Consider the following 10,622-nt stretch of genomic DNA (forward strand, 5'->3'; position numbering starts at 1 on the left):
CAGAAGGAGACCGCCTTTATCTAAAGTCGGGTTGTTCTCATTTGGTCTAGGTACAGGTGGGTCTATTTCAGCTGAAGCCCTTCCGAGGGTTTATTAGGGATGGTCTGTTTCTGTGAAATCTGATGTTCTGTTCTTTCCCATCCTTGTCTCACTGAAATTGCAAGAGTTCCCAGTTTCACTCCTGCTGCTCACAAACATGTGCTCTGTGGTAAAGGTTGATTTGCCAGCAGCAATCTTCTTCTATAATGTTGGCTCTTCAAGTAATGTCTACCTTGGTAGCTATGCTGTGCCTTTACACACAGAGCACACACACACACACACACACACACACACACACACACACACACATACACACTTAAACTCTTCCTTACCTTACATACACCATAGTTTATGGTACCACTATGTCATAATTAATCCAGCTGCCCTAACTGGGAATCTTTCATGCCTAAATATGAGACCATCAAATTCCACTCAGTTTTCTTAAGGTGTCTCTAATCTCACTGTCCCCTGTATTTCTACTGCTAAGTCACTACTTTAGTTGTTTTTGAGAAGCAATGTTCTAAGCAATGGGTAAATTCTCAGAGCAGAATCTGAAAGTCACAGTGTATCTGAGGTCTGTTACAGCACAGCCAAGGTCTGGGCCTCTTAGGCTCTCTAAGTCCTGTGTTCTAAATTTAGAACCCTGTGCTCCCACCCAGGCTCAAGCACTGGGAGTCCAGTGTAGAAGGGTAATAAAGAGAGGGTTGAAACTTCACGCAAACCGCAGCAACACGAGGGGACATTGGGTAAGAAAAAGGAAATGGGGGTTTTTCTGTATTTAATTTTCTCCCAAGTAATCAGTTGCAGGTTTGTGCTAGGGGGAAAAATGCACAATGATTTGAAAAGTTTGTGAGCCAGCTGATTACTGAGAGGGTGATATGATAGGGTGAAATCCATTTCGTTGCCTTGAGAACCTTTCACAGAGGCTAATTAATTAATTGGAGTAGTCTTCCCCTAGACAGGCAAACTATTACTTGGATTATTATCTTCATTTTGCCTGTGTCTATTTTGATAACAGAAGTCTTGTCAAACAAACTCAGTAATTTCTGAAGACCTTATCACTCACTGAAGATTAATGGGCAGCAGAGTAAAGAAAGGAACTCAGAAAGGACGTTGATCAGATAGAGCAAGAGCCCGCTACTGCCTTAAAATACATCGATGACTTAAAATACTCGGTCGCCTTAAAATATGCCAATGCCGTAAAATACACCACTGCCTTAGAATACGTTTATGCCTTAAAATACGCTGGTGCCTTAAAATACGCTGCTGCCGATGTCAGGAGCTGTGTACGCTATTGCTGTAAAGGCCCAGAACTTCGTTTATGAGGCAGTACAAATCAGATACCATTTTATAGTGTACTTTCGAGAAAAGCTGCCAGGCATTTCTGAGTGTAACGGAGGATCTTCCTGTAACACAAACCATTCCAAATTTGGGGAAACATAATGGGAGTATTTCGGTGAGCTGCCAAAGTCAAGTTCTCGTCTAAGTCAACGAGTACACTTGGCTCTCCAGAGAGGAGGCTGGAGAAAGGCTCCAGAAAGGAGAAGGAAACTCTGTGCCTCGTGTAGACACATTTACGAAAAGACGATTGATCTTGTAGCTCAGCTAATCTCTGTCCTGGGTGACTTTTCCCATCGCACTGTACATTGAAGCACGGAACCCCTGGGGACTGAGGTCTCACTATTAACAGGCGAAATGCATAAGCTCTAAGTGAAAAGGACCAATCTTCACACTCCTGCTGGATCTGATAGATTCGGGGGGGGGGGGCAGGGAATTTCCCTGATTCAAGTCTGTCCCGATTAAATCAGGGTCTTTGTGTCTGGGACCTCAGGCATAATCGGCTTTAAGAATGGTCTAAAGGATTCCTCTGTACAGCCCACGGACAGTGGTTCGGAACGGAGCAGGGATTGTTGTCCTCGGCGTGTATTTACACCATCTGGAGAAACCTGAAGGACTACAGAGGCTAAAGCATCGCTGAGGAAATGGAAGCAGCCCAGGCTAAGGAAGGGCACAGGGTGCGTAGCCATGGCTCCACACCCTGCAAGGATCAGCATCAACATCATCCTTGCAAAGTCACAGTTCCCCACCCACGTCTACAGAACCACAGTATCCAGGAGTGGACCAAGCCCTCTGTGCTTTCCTAAGTTTCCTGTCAGTTGTGAAGTAGTCTGACCTTGGAGCTTGCTAATAGAGCCCATAAGACCTGGACTCTAAGACCAGACTGCTTGGGCTCAATCCTCACTCCCTTCTTACAGAGAGACCCAGGCTAGTTAACTTTCTCATGCTTCAGCCTTCCCTTCTGACAATGGAGACAATATTTATGGTCCTGCAGAGGATTTTTTTTTTAAAGTGGGGTAAGTGATATTTGACCAGGGCCTGGTATATAATAAACACTATGTAGTGCCTGTTAGCAAACATTCATACACATCATTCTTTTAAAAATGGTATTTTTGAAGTTTTTCTGAACCAATTGACCTTCATCTCTACAGGGAGGAACTTTTACCTGAAAAATCAACTCCCCTGTAAGGCAATTTTCCAGAAAGATGTTCCTGCGTGAGGAGACATATTGAATCTCAAGGTGATCTGGTTTTGATTTGGATGGTTTCTCAAGACAGGGTTTCTCCGTGTAGCCCTGGCTGTCATGGAACTTGCTTTGTAGACCAGGCTGGCCTTGAACTCTGAGAGACACCAGCTTCTGCCTTCCAAGGGCAGAGACTAAAGGTGTGTGCCGCTGCCCCTCAAGCTGATCGTACAGTATGTGGGGCTGCCTGTGATTTGCCCCTATATGTAAATGTCTTTCAAATGAGGTGGAGGTGGTGGCAAGGTCAGGTAGAGGGGGAACCTGTGCATCCTTCAGAGTATGTGGTGAGGTGCAGTCTTGACAGCAGCCATCCCATGTGATGAGCTGACAATACCTCCATCGAGACACCATCCCCAAGCATTCCTTTGAAGAAGGTAAGAGATGAAATGAAACGGAGTGTTCTTAGGGGCCCGAGGGAGGCATATCGTCCAGCAATTATTCTGGAAGTGACTCTTCTAAGGAAAGTGCATTGGGTGGCGGTGACATCTGTGGACTCAAGAAATACTCCTTGAGATGACAAAAACTTGGGCCTGTTCCTGCAAGCCTTCCATTAAGCTATTGAAAGAGTGATTCATTATGGGTCCCCACACCTCACAGGCTGGATCCCTCCCCAAAGCTGCTTTGTCATCCTTTTGTGGGTCGTAGTTGTGCTTCCCCTAAGCAGTGATCCCTACATGACACAGGACACTCTACCTGACACACTACATGGCATGTGGGGGTCACCGGACACCCCTTCCCGTGCTGCGGCTTCTGAATTTCCATTAAATAAAAACTCTTCTTTCCTGTGGAGAAGGATCACATTTCATACTTCTTTTGTGTACTTCATGGTTCTCAACAAGAACTTCTCAATAATTGGTTGCCTTTTCTAATGTTTTGCGTTTTTTGCCTTGGTTGCCTAGAAACACAGACTTAAATATGTGAGTTTAATTACAGAAACATTTTTTTTGGCTGATTCAATTAAATCTCCATATCTTTTAGGTAGTTCCAGTTGTCTGTGTTTTCTTTACTTCAACTTTTAGGAATAGAATATCAATTTATTAAGAAAAAATATTTATTCTTTTCAGGTCGGTTAAAATCCTTTTTTTGTCTCAAAGTATATTTAATATCTTCTATGTTTCTGTAGTTCTGTCTGATTTAAAGAAATGTATATTCTGGCAGATGTGTGTATATGCATATATGTGGGCATGCTTCAAAAGAATCATCATACTATACTATGTATGTGACAGAAAGCAGGAGTTCTCAACCTTCCTAATGCTATAACCGTTTAATGTAGCTATGTATGTTATGATGACCCCCAACCATAAAATTATTTTGTTACTATTTCATAACTACTTTTGTTACTGTTATGAATAATTATGTAAATATTCAATATACAGAACATCTGATATGTGACCCCCAAAAGGGTTGAGACCCACAGGTTGAGACCCACTGTCACAGGGTATAATACAGAGTGACTATGCGATGTGCATACAAAACAAATGTAGTCATGTATACAGTATAATACATATGTAATATGTAAACATATATAGATAGTTCATACATGAGATATATTCATGTAACTAGAGACTGCTTATGTGTGTGTATTTTAGGGAAAGAGAATGCCTTTGACTTTCATTAGTTTATCCCAAGAGTTTTTATTCTCCTCTTGCCCTCCATAAAACCAAAGTCAACTAAAAAGTGACTAACTGGAAACCACCTAGGAATTCAGTGACCTGAACTGTGAGGGACGTGTGTGTGTGTGTGTGTGTGTGTGTGTGTGTGTGTGAGGTATTTTGTGTGTGTATGTGTGTGTGTGTGTGTGTGTGTTCCCTTTATTTTAAAAAAAAACCTAAAATCCAAAACCAGCCATGCATCATACCAATGTGTGTGAGTGGGGTATTTTGTGTGTGTGTGTATGTGTCTGTGTGTGTCTGTGTGTGTCTGTGTGTGTGTGTGTGTGAACATACCCATGTATATATCAATATGTCACATTGGCTATTGGGTTGGATTGAATATGCTTGGCCCTTGGGAAGTGGCACTATTCGGAGGTGTGGCCTTGTTGGAGGAAGTGCATCACTGTGTAGGTGGGCTTTAAGGCCTCCTAATGCTCAAGCTCTACCCAGTGTAGAAAGAGAGCCTCCTCCTGGCTGCCTGCTGACAAGCGTCCCCTCCTGTCTGCTGTGGATCAAGATGTAGAATTCTTAGCTCCCTCTCCAGCACAAAGTCTGCCTGGATGCTGCCAGGTTTTCTACCATGATGATAATAGACTTAACCTCTGAAACTGTAAGTCCTTTGTAAGAATTGCCTTGGTCATGGTGTGTCTTCACAGCAATAAAACCTTAAGAAAGCTATTGTAAGTATATGCAATAAAGAGACTCTAGTGAGTACAGTAGTCAGTCTATGGCTGACACAGCTTTGAGCTCCCTGCAGCAAACACACCAAGGCCCACATTTCTAAGTTGCTCCTAGCCAACAGCTGAGTATGGGGTAGGTGGATACAAATATGAAGCCATTGGGGCCTAGTGTTTCTGCTCGAAGGAGGGAGTTCTCTCAAGAAGAACAAATGTCCCCGTGCTGCCCACAGCTCAGCCAAGTTTCCTGTGTAGCCCTGCAGCCTGCAGCTCTCCACGCCTGATTCCTCTACCCACTTTTCTTCTACAGAAAGCAGGTTTGTAGCGTGACCTGACCTTTTCTCTTTCAGAAGTGACATTGTCTAGGAAACACATACAGTTCTTATTCACCTTAGTACCTGCCTCCCAGAAGACCTCAGTGGTGGCTGTGACCATAGAAGGGGACTTTTAGGTTCTCTTTTACTCCACTTTAACACCTTTTCCACATTCTGCCTCCTCTTTCCACTAGCTCAGGCTTTCCCCGTCAAGCAACAGCTGTGACCTTTTAGCAGTGTTTGCCTTTGCCAGTCACGTGGTCTTTTGCCATTTACTTTCCCAAAGGGAACACCAAGCTCGAGCTGACTGGAAACAGCGAATGTATCTTTAATGAATCAAAAAGCAAATGTAAAAAGCCTAAAAAGTGCTGGGTTATTAGGGAAAAGTCCACTCCAATTGGAGATTAGAGGAGTGCATGCACACACACACACACACACACACACACACACACACACACACACGTTTATTTTCCTTTGTAGGAAATGGCAGTGCATTCAAATCTCAAAACAGATATCTACTAATTATAATGAGAAAGAAGTAACCAATAAAATGCATCCTATGCCTTGCCGGATAACCTAAGAATTGTGGGTGGGCTTTGCCGTAGGATGGACTGGCGAGCTTGGTTTCACTTTCCACCTTCCTAGGTCAGCAATAGTCAAGGCTAAGGAAAGTGCCCGGGGAAATGCCTGTGGAGGAAGAGGACAGGCCGCGCAATTCTCAGTGTTTCATCAAGCATTTAATATAACTTCATGTCTTCCAAGTAACCTGTGCAATTTATGGAATGTTTCGCTCCATTTTAATTGTTAAACATGTAAATGGCCTGGATAACCACAAAGGCTAGTTACTAAAAAGTGAATAGTGGGCTGCCACCAAGCGGGCCATCTGCAGACAGGCAGAAAGGATACGTCTGTCTTTGAAACGTCTTTGCAGCACTGAATTCTAAGGTCAGGAAATTCTCCTGTAAATTAAATCATCATAGACGTAGACCTACTTACTGACTACCACTAAGTTTATAAAACCTGTTCCCTTTGAGATGTAAACAATGAAACACACCATGAAATGCGATTTTTCTATCTCATAGAGATTTCGTTTCAGAGTTAGAAATACTGAAGCTGTCCTTGAATCTCTTCACTCTCTTCCTCAATCCCTCCCTTCCTCTCCCACATCTCTAACATCATCCATTCCTTTCCTTCTCCATCTTTCCTTCTTCTTCCTCTCTCCTTTCTCTTTTCCCATTTTTCAATGTCTAAAGGGCACACCTAAGGACGCCCAGGGTGTCATTTGGTTGTGTTGGTTTATTCGATCAGCACTCAAAAAGACGTGAAGGTTTCTCATCCATTTCCACCTTACCTACTCCTCAACCAATAAAAAGATAAGAAACCTGTGTTGAGTTCTCTGGACCAAATATCTGGACAATTGAATGATGCTGGCCTTGCCTGATTCTTCCCATCTGTATATGGCCCCAAAGCTGACTGAGAATTTTCCATCTATCTGTATATGGCCCCACAGCTGGCGAGAATTTTCCATCTATCCATATATGGCCCCACAGCTGGTGAGAATGCCTCTCATCTTTAATTTACTCTTCATCTTTATAATCTGTTCCTCTCATTTTCCCATGGGAAACAACCAATGAAGCCCAAACGGACCAACCCAACCTTTCCTAGGCTCACGCAGCCTACCACATCTGATGCTTTAAAAAAAATAGTAAAAATGGCTTCTATGAGTCACTAAGGACAAACAGCATTCCTGAAGGAAACAAACCTTGCTAGCAGAATCATATTAGAGCTCACTTCGAAAATAACGCAGGTCCTGGTAGGCCAGAATGGAATTTAGCCTGAATTCTCTGCATCTCCAGGATACTTTGTATTTGCTGCTCAGTCTCCACACAGATGATCTGTTCCCCTCCGTCTTTTAATTGCAATGAACTAGCATAGGAATCAGAAATAACTTCTAAATTTTGGTGCAACCCTTACCATGCTCCTTTAAATGATTGCTGTAAGACCAAGGGAAGTTAACCATAATCTTCTTTGGCTTTCAGATTTGAGGCTGTGGCCAGAATATTAGTTTCAAGCCTAGTATACACACACACACACACACACACACACACACACACACACACACACTCACACACACAAACACTTACAGAAAGAGAGAGACAGACAGAGAGAGAGACAGAGCAAGAGAGAGACAGAGACAGAGATAGACAAACAGACAGAGACAGAGACAGACAGAGAGACAGGGGGTCAGGGCTCAGAGTCATTGGAACAGGAGTCCCAGGAACGGAGGTATGACAGTTAAATGTGACAGAATCCAGATGAGCTATCCCAGATCCTAAAGAACCTGGGAGGCCAGACAGAATCTGACTTTTAGAGATTAACAACACAGCAGTGTTCATAGAGTGAAAAACACAACATAAGACATAAATTGTGGGGATCTAGGGTGTGGCATGAAGAATTCCTCTGCACCCTGCATTGTCTTTGTAATCTTTGTATATCTAAAAGGCTTTTAATTATTAGGTTTATTAAAATAGTAATAGAAAGGCAATGTCTACCTGAGCATGGAAACAGAGTAGGAGGGGACTTGTGGATTTTTTTTATTTTCATAATATTTTATAGATTATTTAGAAATCTCACATCATGACTTGTGAGTTCGAGGCCAGCATGACCTCCACAACACGTTCCACACTCCTCAAAACAAACCAAGAGTAAACGTAAGAGGCTACCACTGGCGATTCAGCTCCACTGCTGTTAGGGAAGGAGCACATGGCGGGGGACCTGCAGGGGCTTGCGCGAGGAGCGGGGTGACTAATGAGAAGCAGGGCGATTACACTTCACATCTAAAGTTCTCTAACTGGGTCCGGAGGGAGGCAATAAAGACCTGTGAAATTTACACCCAAATCTGAACAGAGTCCAAAAATCACCAATTGCCAGGGAACATACCCAACATCGGACAAGAAATTCAAACCAGAACATTTCCCATCTTTAGAGAAGTGTGAGTTTTACTTTTCTTCGTCTCTCCTTTTTCCTTGAGAAGAACAGTCAAGAAGGAATGAGGCACTGGAATCAGATGGGAGAGAGAAAAGTTGAGATTAATAGCACAAAACCAAACACAGGGCTGGACCCAAAGCAAATCTGGGCTGTGACCAGAATTTGAGTCTTTCCAACATGTGTCTGAATGAAGAAATCTTCATAGCCAAATGCATGGGTATGGAACTAACTACAGGCAACGGATGGTCATAGGCACATTAATCTTCCCAAATTCCACAGAACACACTCATTCAGGTCAGCTGGTACCCAAATTGATGCCATTAACACCCTCCCCTTTCTAGCAAGCTGCCTCCCTGAGGTCCAAGGTGATCCTTTGGATTTTATAAAAAGATTGCTTCTTTCCCTTGGTTGTAGGGGAAGAGCTCTGGAGATGTGTGTGTGTGTGTGTGTGTGTGTGTGTGTGTGTGTGTGTATGTATGTATAGAATGGAGTTTATTTACGGCATTGGAAGTTGGGGGAGTAGAGACAAAGAGAGGGAGGAAAGGGAGGGAGGAAGGGGAGGACGGAGGGTTGGAGGGACGGAGAGAGGGAGGGGAGAGGAAGGGAGAGGCAGGGAGGGGAAGAGTAGAGGAGTAGAAGGCTGTCCATGAGCCATGGATGGAGATGGGGGAGGGGAATGGGGAGAGAGGAGGAAGAGGGTAAGGGAGTAAGAGCAAAGCGCTAGACTCTTATGGACACTTTTGTCTGAGTCAAGAACACACCTAACATGCTTTTCCGGGAATGGAAACTTTCATATGAAAAATCGTATTTGGAAACTCAACAGAGAATCAATTAGAACCAGAACTGTACTGCATAATAATGAGGACGGGGAGCCAGAGTCCCTCATTTGGCCATTATTAATGTTTATACTTCATTTGAATACATAAAATTTTCATCATTTATGAGAACTCACTTAAAATTGACCTGATGTTTAACATTGACCAGTACAGTACATATATTTTCATGATAAATTATGTTAATATGGTAATTTTTCTTTAATCTTCTATAACTGGTAGACATGTTTCCTTCTTCCAGGAACGCTGAGGAATTAAAGTGTTCCAAAACACCATTTAAGCTGAGAAGAGAAACTACCATAATTGAAAACTAGATAGAGCAAAAGTCCTCAGGTCCTCACGCACCCCACCGTCTCCCTCTGGGATCCAGTGAGCCTTGGCCAAGTGTTCCAGCTGTCTTCGCCGTTTTTCAGAGCAGGTAAAAACTTGTGGCCAGTGTGTATAGAAACACTATGGATTTCTACCGAGCCCTAGGTAGAACGTGTAGCACAAGAGTTCTCCCTCTCCTACTCTTTCTCCTTTTATCCCAACAGTACAAGGTCTGAGCAACTGTTACAAGAGGAGAGAAACCAGGCGCCTGAGATCCTACTTCAGTGAAAATGGCCCAAGAAAAATCACTCTGTCAGTCTCACAAGACGTGACCAAGAAATAAAAGCTCTCTAAACTTAAATACTATGATCTGAAAGTTTATTATACAGTAAGACTTAGGATATTCTGACTGATCAGAACACACGGGCTTCCATTTTTGCCTTTAATGTTATTTGAAATTTGTCTTGACAGGTTCAATTTTAGCCAGGTCTTTCTTTCCAATGCTCTAGAGTCCTTCTAAAATCTCTTACTAGACCAACGTTTTCTCTCATGAAGAATCGACACAGTTCACCAAAACATCGGTGCACTCTGTAACCTCAGAGACGAGAGTAACGCTTAATTAGAGTAATTGGTTTTTCTCTCTGGAGTGTGCTGCACACCCTGTCACATGGGTTTCATCTTCTATGTGCTTTCTAACAATTTAGTTTTAATTTATTTTAACCACTTAATCCATTTTGAAAAAAAAATAAGGTGTAAACAAATATTTCAAGAGCAATACCACTGAGTAAATGGAATGAAACTTGGGCCAAGACTTTTCCTTAAGGAACATTTCATTTGCATGATATTAAAATCTGTCCATCAGTGTGTCTCTCTAAGTGGACATAGTGGATACAATATGGCGATTGATGCATGGGAGTGTCTGCTTATGAGAAATTCAGGCTCAGAACTTCACAAGGGCTGCTACAGTCTAAATGTTTGTGGACCTCCACAATTCATAAAACCTAGCTCTGTGTGTTAATGGTAAGAGATGAAGGTTTTAGAAGCTGGCCCCCTCTTAGGTAAGCTTAGACTCCTCACAAAAGAGGCCTCTGGAGCTTTTGCTTTTGTTGTTCATTCTGCCATGCAAGGACGTAGTAAGGAGGTACTGTCTACTGGCAAGCAGGTCTTCACCGTACACTGAACCTGCTGACACTTGATTTTTTTATTTCTCAGCCTCCATACCTGCAACA

At 42.9% G+C, this 10,622-nt stretch overlaps 1 long non-coding RNA gene across 1 annotated transcript; it reads left to right on the top strand.

The window, feature by feature from the left end:
- Window positions 1-685: 685 nt before the first annotated feature.
- LOC120093233 (uncharacterized) lies at window positions 686-3,601 on the top strand. The gene is made up of 2 exons (XR_005486354.2): window positions 686-785; window positions 1,871-3,601. It is a non-coding gene; the product is annotated as an uncharacterized LOC120093233 (long non-coding RNA).
- The last annotated feature ends 7,021 nt before the right edge of the window (window positions 3,602-10,622 follow it).

The sequence above is a fragment of the Rattus norvegicus genome, chromosome 6 (assembly GCF_036323735.1).
Source record: "Rattus norvegicus strain BN/NHsdMcwi chromosome 6, GRCr8, whole genome shotgun sequence".
NCBI lineage: Eukaryota > Metazoa > Chordata > Mammalia > Rodentia > Muridae > Rattus > Rattus norvegicus.